At 35.4% G+C, this 24,936-nt stretch overlaps 2 pseudogenes; one reads left to right on the forward strand and one right to left on the reverse strand.

The window, feature by feature from the left end:
• The first annotated feature begins 11,068 nt into the window (after positions 1–11,068).
• LOC120155291 lies at positions 11,069–13,567 on the forward strand (annotated as a pseudogene).
• Positions 13,568–14,838: 1,271 nt separating this feature from the next.
• Positions 14,839–19,607, reverse strand: LOC120155200 (annotated as a pseudogene).
• Between the last annotated feature and the right edge of the window lie 5,329 nt (positions 19,608–24,936).

Here is a 24,936-nt window from a genome sequence, read left to right on the forward strand (position 1 = left end):
AAGAATACCCTTAGACTAATGAATTCTTTTTATAATGATCCTTCTAAATTCTTATTTTTTATACTATACTCAAAATTATAAAAAAATAATAATATGCAAAGAGTTTGATTTACTAAAATATTATAATTTTGAGAATTTAAAATTTTATATTTTTAATATTCAATATTTTACTATTTATAATTTTATGGGATGAAAAAATAGTATTATTGTAAAAATTTAATTATTTAAATAATATTTACTACTATAATATATTTTTTTTTTATATTATATTTTTTGGTACACTGAATGAAAACGAAACAGACTATTGTCTCAACTCTCCCGCGCCATTTTTGTCAGCTCCCAACAGCACAAGGAGTTCAGTTGGAGACCCCTGCAAGATAGAGATTTCTTTTTCTTGAAACAGTGCAAGATTTGCCAGCTTATCAACACATTTATTTCCTTCACGCCAGATATGTTAGACTTTCACCACCCAATCTTCCTCCAGGATATTTACACAATCCTTTACAAGCTTATTGTATGATATTTCTTCCATTCTTTCACCCTTTAAACAATCCACCACCCATTTTGCATCCATCTCAAGGATCATATTTCTTAATCCTAGATTTTTAGCTAACATGAGACCCTATCGAGCCCCAGATTTCAGCGATCGAGTTCACATTCCCCAAACGCAACATGAATCCACTCTTCCAGTCTCCATTGCAATCCTGAATCAATCCACCTGTAGTAGCCAAACCTGTATTAGATTATACACCATCAATATTTTTAATATCCATTTTCCCTCCGCCGATTTTTCCCATTTTACCAAGATGGATCATTTGCCATCCTTCTATGAGAGGTTGTCAAAGCTTTCTCAATATCTCTGGCGAAATATTTTGCATAACTTGTCACTTTAAACGGATCAACTCTCCCTTCTTTGAACACTCTTTCATTTATATTTTTCCACAGTCCCAAATGACTGTCAAGAATAAGATATCCTATTTCAGGCCATCAATCCCGATTTTCTTTGAGAGGTAGTTTCTTTTCAGCCACTCTTTAAAGTCCAGTTAATCGAATTGGTTGTCCTGTTCCCTTGCTTTTAGCTCTTCCCAGACCCTTCTTGCTATGTGACACATCCATAGAATATGATTTATAGATTCTACTTCATTTCGGCATTCTTTGCAATTTGAATATTGTGTCATGTTTTTCTTTTATCTAACTTCATTTGTATTGAGTTTGTCTAGATAAGATAGCCAAACAAAAAATATGATTCTCTCGCTAGTAGTAGTTTTCCAAATCCACTTTAATTTTTCTCCATTTTGCTCGCCCATCTCATGTTAGACTGCTTGATAAGCTAAAGTAAACTGTGAACAGTCCATCTTTTGAGAAACCCCAAATAATTTTATCCCTTTCCTGATAATCAGACAAGATTGGGATTGAAACTTCTAAAATCTCATTTATTGTCTCTTCAAAGATCAGATGTTGAATTCATTGGATATTCCACGATCTGTCCTCATCGATGTATCTTACAACGTCTTCGTTTCTACTAGGATTATCCATAAGCGGATATATATTCTTCAAAGGTTCATTTCCGACTCACCAGTCTTGCCAGAACTTTACTTGTGTGCCTGATTTGATTTGCCACTTACATCATTTATTGAGCAATTTTCCAGTGCTTAGTAGTCCCATCCAAGTGGAAGAACTATTTCCTCTTTTTCTATCTCCAATAACTCCCTATCCTTAAGATATTTCCCTGTGAATACTTTGCACCATAAATTCTCTTGTCTAGTGAGTAATTTCCAATTTTTCTTTGCCATAAGAGCAATGTTCATGGATCTAGTTTTACGCATGCCAAGTCCTCCGATCTGTTTTGATCGGTAAACTTTTTCCCAGCTAACTAGGTGGTTATGCGCATATTTCGTGTCTCCCCCACAAGAAATTGGCATTTAATCTGTCTAGTTTCTTACAGACAGGTACTGGAAGCATAGTTGTTTGCATTGTATGAATTGGGATTGCATTTGAGACGGCTTGGATGAGTGTTCTTCTACCCACCATGGATAAAACTCATTCTTTCCATCCACTAATTTCCTATGACCTATCTATGAGAGGAGCATAAGTCTTGCATTGACCCTCTTATGGATTATTGGAACTCCCAAATAGTTCCCAAATCACTGTAAAGGGAACCACACAATTCACTAAGTCTCTAGCCATATTTGAGTTAATATTTGGGGAGATAAATTTTTTTGATTTCTGTAAGTTTACCTCAACTCCAGCTGCTCGACTGAACTCATGTAGACAACTTCGAATATTATTCATTGATCAGATTTAGCTTCTGCAAACAATAAGAGATCATCCGCAAAGAACAAATACTTAGTTTTCTCCTCTAGAGCACTTAAATGGTTTCCATAAACCCCTTTATTCCTTTTCCAAGATCATGTGAGACAGTCTTTCCATGACTAGAATAAATAGATACGGTGAAAGCGGATCACCTAGATGGAGGCCCTTTTGGATTCAAACTTTCAGTGGTTTCCCCGTTCCACAGCGAGTCGATAGTACTAGGCATGATGCATAACATTATGATCTTTATCAGTTTCTCAGGAAAATTAAAGTCTGAAGAGTTTTCTTAAGGAATTCCCTACTGACATTATCGTAGGCCTTCTGGAGGTCTATCTTCACTATAACCGCATCATTCCTACCTTTAAGATTCATCATGGAATGGACCGCTTCTTGAACAACCAAAATATTATCCATCGTGCTTATTCCTTTAAGGAAGCTATTCTGGTAAGGGTCGATTAACCTTTACAGTAGAGGGCGCAAACGATGGACAATGATCTTGGAAAAGATTTTGTAGGACGTGTTCAACAAACTTATAGGGTGAAACTGGGTAATGTTGTCAGCAACAATATTATTAGGTATAAGCACCATGAAAGTTTTCAAAATTTTTGTATCCATCATTCCCAGATCCATAGACGTATTAACAAAGTCTCGTATCGTATTCTTAACAGTATCCCAGTTCTGTTTATAAAAAATGGGTTGAATGTCATCGGGGCTCGGATCTTTGAAACCTTTCATGGAGAATAAGGTTTCTCTAACTTCCTCCATTATGGCATGATTAATTAATTCGGTCTTATCGTCTTCACTTAATATGGCATGAACCTATAATATGTTGAAAGTTCATATTTTCCTACGAACAACTCCTTGTAGTACATAGACGTGATGACAAAAGAGCTTTTTTAGTTATCCACTCATTTCCTATGAATAAGCCCACTATTTTATTATATCTCCGCCTCACCATAGTGGTAAGATAGAAAAATTTAGTGTTCCTTTCACCTTTCAAAATTCAGTCATGTCTAGCTTTCTGAAACCAAAGGATTTCCTCTTGAGTCAACACCTGCTGATATTCAGCTTCGAGGGCCATTTCCAGGTCTTAAAGGTAAGAAGAATAGAAATAATTTGGAGATCTTTGAATACCTTGAATACATTTCATTAATATTTTCTTCCGTTTAAAAATGTTCCCAAACGTAGTTTCCTTCCATTCAATAATGGCATTCTTTGTTTCTTCCAACCATTGACAAATGAATCCTTCTTCTTATCCCAGGCTGAACTAAAATCTACATTGAATTCTTCATGAGTAAGCCAAGCTGCCTCAAATCTGAATGGGAGTTTTTCTTTGTCGATTGGGATTCCCAAATCTGTGTTAATAAGAATCGGGTTATGGTCCGAATAGACTCTAGTTAGGGTAATCACTCTGAGGTTTGGAAAAAGTTCCACCATATCAGTATCTGAGCAAATGATCAGTCTTTCCTGAAGAGTAACTCTCCCATGGAGTTAATAGAGTCCAGGTAAATTTACTGCCCACATACCCAGCATCCATTAAATTACACATATTTCAGCGTTCCCGAAACTTTAAGATGCATTACATGCAATCTAAGTTACTACCAACACGTTCATCAATCGTAGAGAAATCGTTAAAATCTCCCCCCAACATCCAAGGTTGATTCACGTTCATAGAATAATTGCAAATATTCTCCCAAAACTCATCTTTTTTATTCAAATGAGGTTGAACATAGACAGTGAAGAGTAGCCACCTCTTACCATTCTCTTGGATTTCGGCATGAATGGATTGATCAGTATGTTGGCGAATCGTAATCTCATGGTGACTTATATTCCACAGAAGAATCAACCCTTCCCAGAGGCCTTGAGCAGGGACCTCGAAATGGGTATCGAATTTCAGTTTTTTCTCTAGCACGGAACCAATGCTTGCCTTAGCTTTTATTTCCAGTAGACAAATGATGGTTGGGTTTTCATCCGAATCAATCCCTACAGTTTCTAATAAAATTATTGTTCCCTACACTTCTACAATTCCAGGAGATCATATTTAGAAAATTTGTTGTTGTTATTTGCCTCTATGGCCATCGGCTCGTTTAACGTAACCATTTGTCCTTGATCAACTTGCTCGGCTCCTATTTCCAAGATTTTGGTTGTTTGTTTGATTTTTGAACTTTTTCTATATCCATAGAGGACTGCCCCTGTTTTCTGGTAGCCATCTTCTTTTTCGTAATTTGCCCCAGCCCAACAGCTTGGTTACCCTTCCATCTAAGCTTGCTCCCTTGTGTCTTGCCCTGATCATCTCTTTTTACATGAAATTTTGAAGACTAGGATTTTTCATTATTTGTCTTTAAATTTTATTCACCTGAGCTTCCTGTCGAATTACTAATTATACTATATAAATAAATATGATACTTATGAATATTTAAAAATATAAATTTAATATACTAATTATAGTAATTATATATTAAATGTAATTTCTCCTCAAAAGCTAGATAGTATAACGATTAAAATATTTTTATGAATTTTCATTCAAATATTTATAAATTAATAGTAAAGTTTAACTTTAAAAAAATATCACAATGATAATTTGGTAAAATATACATCCAAGTAATCTCAATTCCTCCAACCAAACACTGTAATCTTACATTCCTACTAAACAAACCAAACAAGGTAATACAATATTCTTATAGTAATGTTACATTCTAGTAATGTTATTTCAAGGTAATCTTACATTCCGTGAACGAACGTCCCTAGTGCATATGGTGGGCACAACCTTATGTGATATAGAGGGCATGACCTTATGTGTTTAGCACTTCGGTGCTATTTGACTCATGTACACAAGGTTCTCATAGGCTTCTATTTGGGCTGTAGTTTATTGGTTAATAAATGATAAACAAGTGAATATGCTTATGAACTATTGAATGGATGACAAATATATTGGTAAGAAATTTTATATGTGGTTTATTTCATGTTAATATGGTAACATGATTGAAATACGTAATACATTAGTATTGTTATTAAGAGAAAATAACCTCAGTGACCAAAAATGCTATAATATACGATTTTAACCAACTTTTTTTGGATTTGCCAAAATGACCAACTAAATCGCAATGCGATCGATAATTCGCAACGATCTCCGGGTATCGCAAATCAGTTTCCAGATTCGCAACGCGAACTTCAACTATCGCAATGCGAACTTGGACTATCGCAATGCGAACTTGGACTATCGCAACGCGAACTTCGACTATCGCATTGCGATTTACATATTCGCAATGCGATAGTCGAAGTTCGCGTTGCGATAGTTGAAGTTCGCATTTCGATAGTCAAAGTTCGCATTGCGATAGTCGAAGTTCGCATTGCGATAGTCGAAGTTTGCATTGCGATTTTCCAAATTTGACTATCGCAACGCGAACTTCGACTATCGCATTGCGATAGTCCAAGTTCGCGTTGCGATAGTCCAAGTTCGCGTTGCGATAGTCCAAGTTCGCGTTGCGATTTTCCAAATTCGTGCGATTTATTCCAAATTCGCAACGACTGATGGTATTACATTTGTTTCTTAAGAATTTTCTCTAAAAAGATAGTATTCGCTCGCGGACGTGTCGAAGACACGTATTACCACGACCACGACCACGGCCACGGCCACGGCCACGACCCGAGACGAATGGCGGCGGCGGCGGGCGCGAGTCCCCTTGTTCTCTATCACTCAACAAGGAAGTGGGAAAGCCAAGCCTTAAATACCATTCCCAATAGTGTTTCCAATACTATGTGGGATTGAGCATTACCAACACTTGTTTCCAATACAATGTGATTATTCAGAAAACAATTAACAATCATGCACCTTAAAACACTGATCAGCAACCAATTGCATTAGTATTATACGATTAAATATGTCATAATAAAAAGTCAATCTACAATCAATCTCGATTATTGTAATTTTAAGCAAAAACGCGCCGCCGCCGCCGCCGTCCCGTCTCGTCTAGTGGTCGTGGTCGTGGTCGTAGTAATACGTGTCTTCGACACGTCCGCGTGAATACTATCTTTTTAGAGAAAATTCTTAAAAACAAATGCAATACCGTCGTTGCGATTTTGGACTATCGCAACGAATTTGGAATAAATCGCAACGCGAACTTCGACTATCGCAACGAACTTGGAATAAATCGCAACGCGAACTTGGACTATCGCAACGAATTTGGAATAAATCGCAACGAATTTGGAATAAATCGCAACGCGAACTTCGACTATCGCAACGCGAACTTGGACTATCGCAATGCGATAGTCGAAGTTCGTGTTGCGAATCTGGAAACCGATTTGCGATACCGGAGATCGCGTTGCGAATTATCGATCGCATTGCGATTTAGTTGGTCATTTTGGCAAATCCAAAAAAAGTTAGTTAAAATCGTATATTATAAGGCATTTTTGTCACTGAGGTTATTTTCTCTTGTTATTTATTTATATTTATGTGTTGTATTGCATTGCCTATTATTATGATTGTCTCACTAAGTGTATTCTTAGCGTGTGATGAATTTCACGTGTAGGTAAAAAGCATAATTGGAGTAAGGATATTCGACATCGTACCTATCGAGAGTATATCTCTAGTGTAACATCCTCAATATTGGTTAGTGACTAAATTGTAAGATTTTAAAATCTGGAGATTTAATTAGAATAATTGAATGGTTTAAAGACTTATATGAGAAATGTGGGGTAGGATTAAATTGAAAAGAATGAGGAATGAAAGAAAGTATGGTCAATTGCAAAGAAAAATATTTAATAATGATATATATAGATACACGTGGAAGGGAGGAAACAAAGTTTAGAGGTTTCCAGAGTTCTCTTCCTTTCTCTTTTTCTTCACGTGTGAAGCCAAGCAAAGGTGAGTTTTTTTATTTAGATAATTTCTGGTTAAATTAAGGTTGGGTTATGATCATTAGTATAACTAAGCTTAAGGAAAGCTTAAGTTATCTTAAAATCAAAAGATAAAGGAGTTAGGGAAGATTAAATGTTTGGAGTTCTTGAGTGAAATTTTGAAATAGAGTTTATAATAAGAATTGAAAGTTGAATTTGACTTGCCATCAATAAGAATAAGAGATTTGTGAAGTTGGAAAGGATTAATACAAATTGAAAGTTTGGTAAGATTCTTAAAATTTAAGAATCATGATGAAATATGGAAGATAAAGAGGTTTATGGATATAAGTTGGTTTAAGTAATGGTAGTTGAGTTTAAGGACATGATAGGGGATTAAAATAGAAGAATTGAGTGAAGAGTTGATGGGTTTCGAGCTTAAAATGACATTTCTGGGCTATGTACATCGATGCACATTCAATGTATACCGATGCATCAAGGCTATTTCCAGAAATTGTTCAATGTGTATCGATGCATAGGAAGTGCATCGATGCACCCATTAAAATGGAAACATCGAATGTCATTAGTACATCGATGCACCCGCTTAAAATACAAACATCGATGGGATTTATGCACACATGCATAGACATGCATCGATGCACCCGCCAAGGGATGCATCGATACATGGTGTAGTGCATCGATGCATACCTTCATTAAAAGATAAAAATAGCTTTCTTATTAGCCTAAGGAATGATAGTTTAGAATATAAATTAGTATACTGATATGTATCAATGTATCATATGTAGATTTAGAATGTAATCTCGTTCCGGAACAATTGAAGGATTAGAATTGAGTCAAAGCAAGGCTAAGGTGAGTATATATAAGTATGATATAATGGAATAAGACTTGTGATAAGTCTAATTCCTATGTTGATTTTCATAGCACAATAGTTATGAACATGCATACATGATAATTATTATGATACATGCATAAAGTATATATGTTCATATGATTTGATAAATGATATAGGTGAATAGATTCAAATGCACATGTGACATGGTAAGTGATATGAGTTATGTGATCACAAGAGAAATAACATGAATACTTGAGCATATGAAACATAAAAATAATGCCCATGGTATACGATATGAGAGCTATAGGTATAGTTGGCATGCCAAGAGTCGAGGGTTCTACGTGGTCCTTCGGGACTTATATGTATCCTTTGGAACATTTACAGTGTCTTTTGAGACAGATTTGATCCACTAGAATATGTATATGGTTCTTAAAGAGTGGTCATTCGGGCAATACAGTACATAGATCCTTCGGGACAAAATTTCATAGCCCCTAGTGGGACCCATACGAGTTATGGTGACAGCATAGTGCACAACCTCAATGTACTCGAATACCTTGAGTTCTCAAAAATGTACATGGGACTATAAAAAGGTATCAAAGGTAATTGCATTGTTATAGTTATATGTCACCATATTATATTGTTTACATTGAATTGTATGACATGATTGAATGGATAGATTGCATGTTCATATTCATACGGAATGCATTATTATTATATTTATGTCTCACTAAGTCTATGACTTAGCGTGTAAGTGACTTACACGTAGGTACCAAAATCAGGAAGAGCTGAAATAGGGTGGCAAGAACAACAACATTGCTAGAAGATCAGATCAGTAACAAATAAATATGTCTTTTGTTGTGTATAGTGTTGGCATGTAAGAAATGTGTTACAAATGCTCTGATCAGTTTTGTCTTGTTTTGGTTAACTTGTGTAAAGTAACAATGTTATTTTAATAAAAGTTTAAATTTCCTTGATTTTTCGTCAAGAGTCAAAGTTTGAAAAGTCATGTGACACCTCGGACTCGTATCCGGTCGGGTACGTGTTGAGGGTGTTACATCCAGTATCAGTAATGACATCTTTCCAATGTATTTTGATTTTCTAGTTGACATGTATATAAGTGTTAATAGTATTTTGATATAAACTAAGCTTAAAACATGCTTGTAATAGCTTTACCTTATAGTAGTTTAATGAATAGTACATAGATTATAGTCATAAAAAATGATCTACAGATTAACGATCCGATAAAATTAGAAGTAAATGAGTATTAAGAAGAGTTTAGTTTAAACAAATATAGACTGTTTTATTCGTTATGTTATAATTATTAAACTGTTAAGTTATTGCTGAAAATGAAATTTGTTTAGTTGATAAAAAATTAGGAATTGGTGTTCTTTGATAAATCAATAATGGTTTTAAATTTGAATGCTAAAAAATTTGTCTGCGACATTCTAACTCGTATTTTAAAATAAATACGAGTAAGTGTTTACACTAAGTATGAAAACTGTAGACTCCTACATAAGATGGGTCGTACAGCTGCATGGCGATGGAAGTTAATGCGTTATTAAAGAAGAAAACTGCTAGTAATAATAACTAGCTTTTATAGAAGTAATGGAAACACTTCGGACATTTATGGTGGGACTTGCCTATTCCCAAAATAACTGGATAATCAGATTAAGGCTGTAAATTAATAAGGTAGATCGCGAGCTACTCGAGATCGACTCGATCAAGACTCGATAACTACTCGGATCGAATGAACTCGACTCGAGCTCGAACTCGACTCGAGTTCTTAACGAGCCGAAACGAGCTACTCGATATTCGACTCGAAAAGCTCGTGAGCATCTCGAAAAAATATTATATATAATTTTAGATTTTTAAAATTACATTAAAAAAATTATTAAAATACATTATTGATAATTATAAAATTTTAAAAATATATTAAAATTCTATAATACAATTACCCTCAAATTTTAATTTTTTTTAATTAAACAACTCAAGTCCAATTGTTACATTATATATTACTAAAGGAAAAATAAAATCCCATTTAATTAACACATGCTAGATTACACTCTAAACCCTAAACTTAAAACATAATCTCTAATCTATAAATTATAAACCCTAACCCAAACCTAAACTCTAAACTCTACTAAACTCTAAACTCTAAACCCTAAGATATAAACCCTAAAGCCTTAATCCAATTATGTGATATGAGTTAAGTTATGCATATGAAGGTAACATACAAATTATGCAAAATAAAATTAATGAAATTAACAAGGGTTTATATGTAAAAAAACTAATAAATCACCCTTGGTCAAATCAATCGATAGGCCCATTATCAAAACAAACGGTGATCAAAACATAAAATAAAAAAATTAACAACCCGGATCATAAAAACGTAAAACTTGATTAATGATGAAATTAGAAGATTACAAAATAAACATGTCCTAAAATCAATAAGGGTTTTTTGATTAATTTGAGTGGATAATAAGAGGGTTTTTTTTGGTGAAGGGGAAACTAGATGAAAGAAGCAATCGAGTGAAATTCTTCAGCCCCACCAATGACTGATAATAATTAGATGACAAAATTAAATATAAGTGTGACCAAACAAGTAATTACCCAATATTTTAATCCAGCCCTTGTACTTACCATCTTATAGATCATAATTAAAGAGAAATAAGGATTAGGATTCAACCAGATGTACATTTTTGCAGTTCCAAAGAAAACATGGTAATGTTAATGCAACTCCTTGATTCACCATTTTAGGCTTAAAACAAAGGGAATCCATAGCCCTACTCTGTTGTTCATTTTTCTTCATTTCTCGCCTTTTAAATCTCACCTTTTGCATGTTTTTTCAAACCCCACCAATATGTTAGTCAAATTTGTTCATTTTTTGCTTTCCAAACATACCATCTTCACTTTGTTTCTGTTTTTTTATGCTCAAGCAACAATGGAAAACAATCCAACCCAAAACAGCTTTCAACAATGACAACCATAAGAACAAACTAGCAAGAACTTTTTAAAGGGTCGTCAACCTAAGAACCGCCACAAAAATTGCTTCAATCAATGGAATTGAAAATGGCTCCCACGGCGATTCCGATGTTAACTGAAGAGCTACTGCCTTGGAAGCTCTGGTGGCCATGGTTTTCACCGGTGTCACTTCTGGCAAAACAAAGCCATCGATGCTTTGTCTTTGAATCTTTTGTGTGTAAAACAATGTTAGAAGGCTTCGTTTCTCATGATTTCGGGCTTACAAAGGAGCAATATTTCAATGAATTCAAGAGCTTGAAAATTGTTCAGCTGAAACGTTTTCTAGTTTAAAACCCAGATTCTTCTTTTTCTAAGTTCGCCATAGACAAGTACCTAAAGCTTGTTCACCCTAGAATGGAGTGCTCATTTTTTGGGAACTTGAACCAGAGGGAGGTTTTTATCAATGGCGGGTTTCCAAAAACGACTTTTTTCACAGCTTATGCAGAGGGAATGCGATTTTGGCTTCTGCATTGCTTGGGGTTTTCGATGAGTGGACAAGTTTTAGTCTTTCAGGTGAAGAGGGATTGTACATTCTTCAACGTTTATATGGAAAATGCGAGTGAAGATCATTGATTTAGAGTTTGTTTCACAGTGGTTTCGGGCTTCAAGATCGGTAACACTGTGATACAAAGCCAAGTTTACTTGTCTCGCTGAGTGGAGAATCCCATATCGAGTGAGAAAGAGGAGGGAGTGAAAACTGGACTCTATAAATAAGAGGAACTATGAGCGTTAAAACATATTTACCTGGTTGGGGTTAATGGGTCATCATCAAGGCTCATGGCCTAGGCTAGTGGCTTGAATCGAGCTCAAAATCGAGTTTGAATCGAGTTTAAATTGAGCTCTTCAATTTTTTTTAGTTCAAGTATTTTGAGTTCGAGTCGAGTTTCAAATTATCTTTCAAGTTCGAGTCGAGCTTGAAAATTTTAGGCTCGCGAGTTTTCGAGTCGAGTCGAGCTTACATTTAAAGTTTTCGAGTTCGAGTCGAGCTTGACAATACTCGAACTCGAGTCGGCTCGTTTACACCCCTAAATCAGATAACTGTCTTGTAGAAGTAAGAACGCAAGGTCTGAAATCACCCTTTCAACCTTTTTTTCAACTCTTTTTTAGTTTGAATGATAATTCTACTCAGATTTACCCTTTTTCGAGATGATTCATAGAGATTTTTACTATTAAATTTTAAGTTCAAGCCAGATTTTACGATGGATAAGATCCTTTAAATTCAAATCAAATTAGATATGAAAGGAGAAATACAATACTTAATCGGAGTGTAAATTGGAGTTGATAAAAATCCAACTCCATCTGTCTCCATCCTTACTTGACGATTTTACCTACCAACTGAGCCACGGGATTCAAACTAGCAAGGAAACCAAAATGTTGCTACTTTTGGGTTTAACCGTGCAGCTATAAGTACACCAAAGCTGGCCCCGGAACCCATACCCAGCTCTCAACAGTAAGCTCTCTCTCCCTAAAATCTGATTCGTTCCTTCAATTCTTGCCATCTTTTGGAGCATTTCTCTGTTTCTCCATCAATTGTACTTTTATTTTTTAAAACTTTCATTTTTGTTCTACAAGGAAACGGACTGTTTTTTAACAACCCTTTTTCCTGTACTATTTATTTACCCTCTGTTTTCAAACACGAGAGATGCAAGAATTCAACCATCCATTGGATTCAACAATGGTGCCGACATCGGGTCTTCGGTATCACAGTTGATATTATCAGCAGGCTCCAATACCTTAGATTCAATATTCGCTAGCTGTGAACCCAAAAGCCGCCGCCGGCACCGGTTCTGTTAATGAGCCTTTAGGCTCTTCGGTCTATCTCCGTCAGAGAGATCTCCTTCAAGAATTCTGTCAAGGAAACGCTTCGTTTTCGCGTAACTCGCTTGCGACTCAGCTTCGGAACTTCCAAAACCCAGCATCAGCAAGCAATTACGTAAGTCCTCAAAGGCGAAGAAGCTATACAGGGGGGTGAGGCAGAGACAGAGAGGCAATGGGTAGCCGAAATCAGACTCCCGCAAACAGAGTACGAGTCTGGTTAGGCACTTACGAAACACCCGAGACGGCAGCTTATGCCTATGATCGTGCGGCGTATAAACTCCGAGGAGAATATGCAAGGTTGAATTTCCCTAATCTCAAGGATCCGACTAAGTTGGGTTTGGAGATGCAAGGCTGAATTCTCTGAAGAATGCAGTGGATGCTAAGATTCAAGCCATTTGTCAAAAGGTGAAAAGAGAGAGAGCTAAAAATAAGGCCAAAGACGGCAACTCTGATCGTCCTGTTGCTGAAGCTGAAAAAGATGTTAAGGCATGGAACCGTGTTCGTCGTCTTCTTCGGTATCGGCTGCTGGTTTTAGTGACATTTAAGCAATGAATTGCTGTCACCAAGTGATACGATGATGGGTTTGGGAGAAGTGAAAATTCCCCGTCGTCTGTTGAATGATTATACAGTGATGATGGCGGAGGAAGCACAGTTTGAGGACTGTTCGCTTGCAAGAATGCCATCTTTTGATGCTGAATTACTATGGGAGATTCTTGCTAATTAACATCTTCAATCATTCATTTAGGTCCTACTAGTATCTTTTTGAGGTTGTCTCTTCGGCCTTTTTTTTGTATGGAAGGCATTAGATTAGGAGTTAAGCATGATAACTTTTCTTTAGTTGGAAACACACGAATTTAACTAGAATAAGATGTTATTCCATGTTCCAAATAAGTTGTAATAGTTGACTGGTTTTTCAACTTCAATGCGTATTTGGTTCATGAGATATAAATTATCGAATATAATTATAAAATAATATTTTAATTCATAGACAATATCAAAATCTAAAACTAAGTCTAATCTTAGACATATAAACCAAACACTCTTAATGTTCTTTTATTTTAAATAAAATATTTAAATATCTTTTATTAATAATTTAAAGCAATGTGAAATTTAACGTTTTACTATCAAACGTAAAAATATGATAATTTTTTCACCAAAATATGAAACGGTAGGCGTATTTAATTAAATTTTAAATGTGGAAGATGAGATATATATATATATATATTGTTAATGGAAGGTGAGATATTAAACAAAGCACTTAGTTAAGCTCCTTGTTTCATCTTGTTTATTTGTTAAATATGCTTTTAAGTTTATATATTCTTCATGCATTTGAAATTTAGTCCTAAATTGCATGTTTCTATTGTTCAAATTTTAATTATTAAAATCGTTAAAATTCTAATGTTAAATTCAAATCCAAAAAAAAAGCCATTTTATACATGACTTCTAAATTAATTTTTCTTTATTTAAAAATACTATATCAACAAATTTAACAGAATTTATCATTCTCAACCATTGGGCATAAAAGTCAGACTAAATTCCAAATATGCAGAGAACAGGGACTTGGAGCATATTTGACCAATTTGAGCCACTTTTACAAGTTAATTCAGATCACTTCGTCATCCTGCAAGTGAAAGCAGCCACGCATACACTTTCCGGGCCATTGGAGAGAGAGAAACCGTGGTCCTCAAAAATCACCTCTATCGCATTTTAACAAGATTGAAAGATGCTTATACACATTAGAAAGATATGGTTGAATTGAGTACGACTGCACACTGGCAATGTCTGTGTAGTGATAACCATTATGATTAGAAAATAATACTATCAAGTTTCAAGTTTTCTCATTACCAATAAATTCTCCTTTTCGGCTTAACCCTTGAACAAAGCCTTTATTAACCTAACCGTAAAGGTTTCGATATGTATTCAGTTTAGAAGCACTTTCCATGAAACATTACTCCCGACATTTGATTAAATACATGGAACATAACATAAATTCATATAATGATACATCAGAATCAAACACAGACAGGTTTTTCGCTGATGCTAGTATAGAAAACGTTACCAACTGAGGGTATTCTTGGACTGCTGCAGCTTTGCGTTGTAAGAACTTTCTATGTCCTCCTTGCAAGATTTTAGAAGAGGTTGTAAAAATTTTGTTCTGAAAAACTTGACCGACTCTCCAAGTGAGGTTCTCTCCCATTCTGCCATCAATCAAAGCCAGTAATATATCAGGGATACTGAAATACCATTTGCAAGTGGCATTATCATTAACCAAGTGCATGTTACAGCAGCAGCACACTAATACATAAGTGATCAATCACCAGTTTGTGACCCCTTATTGACTCCCAAATTCACGCCTGACAAAATAGACCCCGATTTATGTCAAAGGGACCAGAGAAGGAAAACAAATAAAGCTACAGCATGTTTAAATAAGTACAACTTCTTTTGAGCAACTTTTCCTGGTCTTTCATCTTACTATTGCAGGCGACTAAATAAAAGCATACAAACCTTACCATCATGAGAATAAATAACAATGGAAGAATAAACATACCATTCTCAGCATCTTGTCTTAGTCCTTCCCTGTTCAGTTCTTCCAGAAGCTGTCAGTAAATAAATCACATGAATATAGGCCAATTTCTCTACAAAGGAGCAAGAGCTCATACTGTTTACACGCGAGGAATGGAGTATAATTCTCTCTTGGTTGAAGTTCTAACAAACTACTAAACTTGGATTTGGAAATCTTCAGCAAAAAATCAGACAGATATATAAAAAAGAGTTGATAGCACAAATACCTGGGATAGGGTTGGCACTGTAGTTGGATCAAATCATCACAATTGTTTGGGTCAATTGAACACAAACACGACCTAGAGTAAAAAAAAACGTTGAACACTAATGACTACCAAATTCATGCTGGGGTCTGCTAAATTGAAGTTTCTTTGTTCCTAGATATCCTGAGAAGATGAACAGGAAGATATCCCCTATCATGTGGTATTGAGGTATGTATGCATGCATGTATTTTGAGGGCGGCTAATAGCTAAATTAGCTAAAGCGGGATAGGGTGATTTCTTGTTTATGTTGGTTGTGTTGAGTTTCAGGAATTTGTTTTCCTGTGTTGTTAGGTGTTTGAATTAAGTTTTATGTATTTCGTTTGGAGTATTAGCAGTCTGTAAAGGATATGCCTTTGTAGAGACTGTCTTTGTTCTATTGTCTTCTAATAAAATTATTGGCACTCTTTTCCCCCTTCCTAGATCTTCATATGTTATAACATGGAGGGTTTCAAGGGTTTTTTAATGAGATCAACTTTCTATCAAAAAAAATCCATCCACATACATATTCAAGGTGTCTAGCATAAATACATTTACTGATAATATTTCTGGTTATGAACACCAAACTTAGGAGGTGTTTGGTTTAAGGATTGTGGGGGATGAGAATCCCACATTCCTATGTTTGGTTGGTCGGGAATCTTATTTCCGTAATATTTTATAACCAATAATAGATTTTTTGGGGTATATTACCGGAATGTCATTACCTCCCTTCTTTTAGGTATTATAACATTACCGGCGTTTTGGATTAAAATGCCCTTAAATTATTTTTTTCAAAAATATCATTTTCTGTCATTGAATAATAAAAATTCTACGAATGTTAAATTATAAATTTATCCTTAAATTATTTTAGATTTACAAAAAAAAAATCTATAATTAAAATTTATATGAAGTTCAGGGGTTAATTTTTTTTACCCTTTTATTAAACTTTTTTTATATTTTTAATTTATAAAAAAAATATAAATATTGAATTTAATTTTATATATAATAAGGACAATTTGGTCAAATATACATTAAAATAATCTTTTATTCTTTTAACCAAAACACGGTAATCTTACATTCCTGCTAAACCAACCAAACAAAATACAACATTCCCAATAATCTATTCCCTGGTAATTTTTATTCCCACTGATAATCTTACATTCCGTGAACCAAACACCCTTAAGTGCTTCAGCATTTAGGCGCAAGTGTCCTGATTCTTAAAACATAATTCCCATCACTTTTAGGCACCCCAACTATGTTTCTGTCTAAGCTTCACATTCATAACTGATGTTGAACAGAATTTCAGCACTAACCTGTTTTTGGATGTACACAGAATGGTGCCTTCAGTAAATGGTTCATGTGCTTCGACACCTGACATACAAACAAGCCGTTCTCTATGACAGGTCATGTTTATATATGTAAACTTCTTGCTTCAAAGATGCAATTTATGAAATGGAGGTGGATGTACTTCTAAGATGAATACTGATATTGTTGAAAGAGAATGAACTCATAAAATAAGAAAATAAATAAATAAGCAAAACCAAAAGGTGTAATACTGTTGCAGACCTCCATATCAAGCCTAGGTACGTAAATGAAAAGACAATCTCTTCAACACATCTATTCCTGTGTCTGGAAAGGTGAATAATCATGCAAAATAATTGAAAAAGTTAAAATACAGTAATTATGCCTTTAAAGTAAACATACGACATCCAGGTGAAAACATATTGATGTGGAATTATTACTTGATCCAACTCTTTTATTGCTGAAATTCTTAAAATGACTTTGATTGTGGATGATAAATCAAAAATTTCATGGACTCGCTTTGCTGTAGAATCTTGTTTCTAACATGCAGTGGACTCGCCCCTTTATTGTAAATACTTTAACATGCCATGAACTCCCTTTAGGATCCATGAAGAATCATTACCGATCTTGAGTCTCAAAAGCCTATGATCTGTTTGCTATTATCAATTTACAGTGGCAGTTATAGCAAACTCATCCTAACTCAGTATATTTTAGCATCACTGTTAGAGAAGTTAATCTAAAAACATATTTAAATCACACAACTGACAAAAGTGATATTTAAATCACACAACTGACAAAAGTGAATTAAGTATTAAATTCACCTATTCAAACAGAGTGGCCCATGCCACTGTTGTGACAAAAATGTTTAAATAGAGTTTTCAACTTTCAACTGCCAAGTATGTGCTTAACACTGATTTTGAGCATACCAATTCATACCTTTTGTTTACCAGATTGCAGGACAGACTTGACTTGATCCCACCTAACAAGATATGTCATCTTTTGACATGGAAGCTCTTATTCTCTTGCCATCTCCCCCTAAGTTCAGCAACAGCTGAAAAGATAGAATGCACATACATGAGCAACTGCTAAGGTAAATGCCACAGATAGCCATCAAAGAGACAACAAATTTTACATGCGTCGGGAATCATTTCTAGTATCTTCTCATCTCTCTTCAGAGGAAAGTAAACTTTGATTTGGAAGCATTTTGGCCTCAAAAAATCCTTCAGAACTTCAGTATAGGATCTCCTGCAGAGTCAGAATACGCCTCAGAGAAGGAGACTAGAAATCCAGATTAAGCAATTTAAAAACAAATACAATATCACTTACGCCAAGAAAGGATGCAGAACAGGGCCTGGTAAAGATATCTTTTTGTGACTATTTTCATTGCCATGAAAAGTACAAAGTTAATGTTTTTTGGCATCAAGGGGGGGGGGGGGGGAAGAAAGCCAAACCCAGATGCATTTCACAGAGCACTTGTTACCACCTTGTACACACGGAACTGTTTAATGCATTACCTTCTGGATTTTCCATCGCAAACCCAGTAGTGCACACCCCGCCGACCACTATATACCCAGAGAATGTGATTAAAGCCGAAGTCATCTACATTATTAGAACTTCAAAGTTAATTGATGATGTAAGAAAAGACCTGCACACACATGTGCACTCAAGAAACCAAAGTGCCTATGTAGTAAGGAAGAACTTATGCAGGCCAGGTTAAGAACTCAAAATTCCAATTAGAATACTGTGATCTAGTCCAGATTAGTAAGCAGCAAAGGTTTCAACGTGCATTTAGCAAACCAATGTATTCCAGCTTTTCCTCTGAGAGCAGTATCATCACTTTAATAGCAATTGTCATTAGAGGCCAACACTCCAAGCAAACATCTGCTCCTGTGCAGCAATATCTAATGTGCCTATGTAGTAAGGAAGAACTTATGCAGGCCAGGTTAAGAACTCAAAATTCCAATTAGAATACTGTGATCTAGTCCAGATTAGTAAGCCAGCAAAGGTTTCAACGTGCATTTAGCAAACCAATGTATTCCAGCTTTTACCTCTGAGAGCAGTATCAATCACTTTAATAGCAATTGTCATTAGAGGCCAACACTCCAAGCAAATCTGCTCCTGTGCAGCAATATCATCATCATAATCTGTTATATCCTGGGAAAGAAACAAACATAACTCCAACAAATCAAATAACATGACTGTTACATGTACTGAGATTGAAAAGTACAGTAAGATGCTCGGTTTTCTAGAAGTAAAATAGCTTACGATATCAAACCAATTCTCTCTCAACCGGAGTGAAAACATTGTCCCCGCTTTGAGCATAAGCATGCCTCTTAGCAGGCTGCATTACAGTCAAAAGATCATTAACAACCAATAAAACAACTAACCAGAATAACTAATAAAAACAAAATCTACAGCTTTAATTCATAGGTCTCTGAGAGACTATTCAAAAATTGCGTAAAGATGAAAGAATCTTACATCAACGCTATAGACAGGCCCAATATCTATCTTGAATGGACATTTCTATAGCACTGTTGAAAGATTGGTATCGGATATAAATGTCATTTTCTAGCGTGAAAGAAAATTCCCTTCTTCCAAAGTAGGACTTGTCACAAGCACCATGCTTGCCATCTGCAGAAACCGCAATCGCGATATACATCAATACATTGAAAAAATCCAAAGCACAACTTCTAGAATAGAAAAAAATCTTGGGTTACTGTAGACACTCATTTTCGTCTATCTTTTTTATTATTTATATATATATATATATATATATATATTATATAGTTGAAATCATTTTGAAAACTATATAATATGGTTTTCTAAAAAGAAAACATTTTGAAAATATAATATATGGTTTTTGAAAACATTTTTTGAAAACATATATTATATAATTTTTGAATTTTTTTGAAACCATATATATTATATTTTTTAAAACCATTTTTGAAAACTTATATAATATATAGTTTTAAAATCATTTTAAAATTTATATAATATATAGTTAAAAAAAACATTTTGAAACATATATAGTTTTTAAAACGTTTTTGAAAACTATAACATATAGTTTTAAAACGTTTTTTAAATTTATATAATATATGATTTTGAAAATATCTTTGAAATATATATATATAAAGTTTTAAAACATTTTTATCATATAGTATTTTATTCCTTTTTATTTATTATTTTATTTTTTTTTTGTTTTTATTATTTATTTTATCGTTTTTTGGGTGTTTGTACAGGTCCAAGAATCCAGTCCAGTGCACAGGTCAAGTAGTTGGGCCTGAATCAACCCAAGACCCTTAGGGTTTCCCACATGTCTCACAGCACTGCGCCGGGGAAACCAACACGGCCAGTCATGCCAAACGGCCAGAAGAGTCCCCGAGAGATCCCCGGGACTGAACCATCCGAGGTACTCGGCAACAACCACCACGATCCCGCTCATCTCGGAACCTGAACGGCCAACACCGGGGCTATAAAAAGCCCCCGTAAACCGAGCGAAACCAGACAACACAGCTAACACAACCAAATCTAGACAAACGATCACAAACTCATACCATCAAACCATCATCACAAAACCATAGTACATCGAGGCACAACGGTACACGAACAAATAAAGATCAACCACATACCAACAAAACAAGATCAACACAGCCAGAAAAACACGGTCACACCAAAACAATACACCGAGAGAGTAAATCGAGAGACAGCGAAACACCAAAACCCCTCAACCGAGAACAAAGATCACCACGAAACCACAGCAGAACACATAAAAAAGAGAGATTTTCGGGTTGAAAAAATGAGAGAAAGGAAGATCGAACCATTATCATCGATGTTGAACGCTATATCATCTCACCGATCACGGAATCACGAAAGCTAAAGAGGTAGTCAGTTTTACTTCGTATTTTATTTGGGGTGGATATTGGTGAGCTTTTGAAGAGAAATGGAGAGAAGAGAGGAGGAAAACGACACAAGGCATTATGGTCTAAATAAAATTAGATTTTATGTTATTGAACTTTAGTTGGACGGAGAGGATAATCAAATGGTTCAGTTTACTATTTCGAGGACATAAATGTTGGATTAGTAGGGTTTGATATTAAGTGGAGATTTATTAGAATTTCGATATTTTCACTGAAAATTTAAGCTAGATTAATGGTTCGTTGAATGTATGTGATATTAAACCTTTCTGAAAGGATGGGCATTAGAAATAAACCTTGAAGCCGTTGAGCTCTATGAAGCGTGTATTATTTTAGAGTTGTGTGTAGAACATTGACGACTTCCTTTTAGAATGAGTTAAATTTGGCATCCCATATCCAACCTAAATCATGTGTGGTTACAGATGAAATTACTTTCAGATTAAGTTTCAGGTTTTAGCTCACTTTCAGATTAATGAGTGAGGCTTTTGATCAATCAGGTCTGGTCATTAGTAAGGAAGTTTGATCAACCACAGAAGTACAAACCATTTGTTTGTAGGTGTGTTGTGCAAGGGGACCTTCGAATTGGAAGCGTTAGAGAAGTCAATGTTAAGTCAGGTTTGATCACAGGTTGAAGGTATGAATATTTCTAATTGGTTGAATTAGTTGAATTAGTTATGCGCACCTCGCACGTAATAGTAAATGCAGGTCTGTTGAACTCAAATAAATTTTAAGTTTTTCAACATATAATCTTGACTGAAATATAAGTATTCATCTAAAAGTAACTTCCCCCTCTTATTATATGATGTGATAATTTTCTGTAGGATTATGAAATGCATAAATTACTTGAAAATAACAAGGTTTGGATAAAGTCACTTGCAACTTGCGAAGTGGAGCATTGCCAACGCCAACTTTTGTAACCAGTCATCTGATAAAGACTCTGTGACTTCAGTATGAATTGTCAAAACATTCATTGTTTAAATGGTCAATTTCATTGAACATTTTAGAAGAATTGTCGTGTTTGAGATGGAACATAGCCCTTCAAAACTAGAAATCATAGTTGTAAAACTAGGGGATATAACAAATTGACTAGTAAAATATCTTTCTGCTGAATTTGACCAGCGGAATGAATGTGCTCTGTAACTGCCCTCTGCCTAGGGTAATTTATATGCGTTATGTTCCTTTTCATTTATCCAAACTAATATATTTTCTTGTGCTACTAGCACATTTGAGCTGGACCACTTCATTTTGCGGCTTCCCGTAGTTTTATTTTGTATTTATGTGGAATATTTTTAGTGGGTAGACTGTTTGAGATCTGATTTGAAGGATTTAGTCCTTACCAAGGACATGACCTCTGATAGGAAAGTATGGAGACTAAAGACCATGGTAGCCGAGTAGTGTGGGTCAGCCATAGGATGTAACTTCTCTGTCTTCTTTTTAAATTGCCTTTGTAGTAATTTCCATGACCTCTACTTTTTATACATTTCTTTCATTGGATTTTATGAAAGATTAGAACTAGGGTAACGGAGTAGTGTTGCCTTAGTTTAGGTTCTAACCCATTTAGACTTTATTCCTTCTCGTAGCTTGCTATAGCTAACTTCCGTGTATCCTTCTCTTCATGTTCCCTCTTTTTAAATTTAGCTAGGACTTACGTATCCTTCTCTTCATGTTCCATCTTTTTAAATTTTGTCAGGACTTACGTTTCTGTCTATATGCAGAGATTTTTAGGCAGGGATTTATGTGCAGAGATTACTTCTCATTACAGACGTGCATATGAAGACTATTCAACTATGTACTTATTATTTATTTATCATGCATTGTTTTTATCTTTATTTTTAATTTTGACTGTAGGAGATCTTCCACGGAAGTTGTTCTCAACCTGGCGTTGGGGGCAGCCTACTACCCTACCTCATTGCATATTGGGAATAGGGTTTTGTTGTTGTTGTTGCAATCCTGTACTTTGGTTATGATCTAATTTGATGAAACTGCAGAACTACTCATCCATTGTTACAGTCCATCTTGAGGTCATTAATGGCAGACCAAGAACGTTGGTGATTGAGTCTTTTGTGGTGGATGTACCAGAGGGGAACACCAAGGATGAAACAAGCGACTTTGTGGAGCCACTGATCAAGTGCAACCTCAAGTCATTGGCTGATGTTTCAGAGCGTTTGGCTGTTCAGGATCACACTGAGCCGATTGAAAGAATATGAATAATCAGGGTCCCTCTTAGCAGAGCATTAAGGTGACGAACTCATATTATTAGAACCCGAGTAGATAATTCAGGCTACCTTCGGTTTGAGTCAAATTCTATTCCTTATCTTTATGCATATTTTTACCAAGACGTTATCTTTAGGTGTGTTGTGTTGGTAATAACTCGATCCTCGACCCCTATCAATAAAATTTTATGTTAGGACTAACTTATAAAATTTTGCAAAAAGTGAAAATAAATTATCAATAAAAATATTTAAATTATAACTGTCCCTATCAGCCCTGGGATTATCCTTTATGTCACTCTTTATTTGGTATTTATAATATGTAAAAAAATTAAAAAAAATTAAATATATAATTATTTCAAATCAAAATGATATATAATATTACACGATAAATCGAAACTTTTATATTAATTTTAAAATTAGTCTGTTATTCTTTAATTTTCATATAAATCTAGAAAAAAGAGCTGTGTTACAAAATACCATATTATTGATCACCAAAGAATGCCATGTTATTTACAACCGACAATCAACTAGTTTAAACACAGCCAGGCTAGAAAATAAGATTAGATGGCATCACTTTGATTAAATAATGTGCATGATACCTTCAAAACTTAATAAAAAAAACTTGTGAAACCTCTTCACGAACCCTCCATTGTGCTCTTTACTCTCGGGCCTTTCATCTTCCTCTCCTAGGCGATGTTGGTGTTCGCCATCCTGATCTTGTTCGTGTTCGTGGTTATAGTGACGAGGCTTTCTAAAGTACTCTACGTGCTCCTTCGACACGGCGGCGACGTTGTCAGGAAACCTGGCCCGTCTTGCTTGGATCCGGTGACCAATGTCATGTGACTGATCATTGTTAAAACCAGTTCTCTGGTCAGGCATATTAGCAGAGTAAGCGAGCATGTGTTGCATGCCATGCCACGTTGGCATAGGCTGTTAAGTGGGAGTTAGGAAGCTGTTAATCTGTTAGATTTGGTTAATTGGTTAGTGCAGTTATGAGCTGTTGAACTGTGTATAAAACAACTCTATTCCTTTGTAATCAAGTCGGGCATTACTTCTTTAATTCTTTCATCATCTTCACCCTCTTTCCAATAAGGTATCAATCGCCATTGATCTTGGGGCTCTATGATTAATCTCCGCTGCGTGAGCAATTCTTGATGGAGTTTACAACGAATTTAAAGGCATTTACTCACAAGAAATTAAATGTGGTGCTCGACGAGATGAATTTCCTTATTTGGACGCAGCAGATTTTGCTCACAATTAGAAGCTATCGGTTAGAGCGGTTACTCACAGGTGCGACAGTGACTCCACCGGAGACAGTGGTTGATGACGATGTCACGGTTCGTGTTAATGATGAATATGAAGACTTTGTGGCTCAAGATAGTGCCCTTGCATCGTGGTTACTGTCCACGATCAGCCCTCACCTTCTTCCTCAATTTGTTGGCACTAAAACGACAACAACTGTTTGGAATACAATGCTTCATTTATTTACACCAGCTGCTCATGGATCAGACATAGCTGCGTTTGCTGATGCAAACTGGGGGGCCAACATCGATGATAGGCGATCTATCATCGAATATGGGGTATTCCTTGGCAAGTGTCTTGTCACTTGGTGTTCAAAGAAACAGCGAAAGGTCTCTCGATCCACAATGGAGGCCGAATACAAGAGTGTCGCAGATACAGCCGCATATATAACATGGATTCAAGTACTCCTGACAGACCTTGGTATTCAACATGATCATAAGCCTGTTGTCTGGTATGACAACACCAGTGCTGTGGCCATGAGTGCGAATCCAGTATATCATGCTCAATCCAAGCATGTTGATCTAGATGTCCACTTTGTACGCGAGAAGCTGCTGATCAACTGTGTG

The sequence above is a fragment of the Hibiscus syriacus genome, unplaced genomic scaffold (assembly GCF_006381635.1).
Source record: "Hibiscus syriacus cultivar Baekdansim isolate YM2019G1 unplaced genomic scaffold, ASM638163v2 tig00111166_pilon, whole genome shotgun sequence".
NCBI lineage: Eukaryota > Viridiplantae > Streptophyta > Magnoliopsida > Malvales > Malvaceae > Hibiscus > Hibiscus syriacus.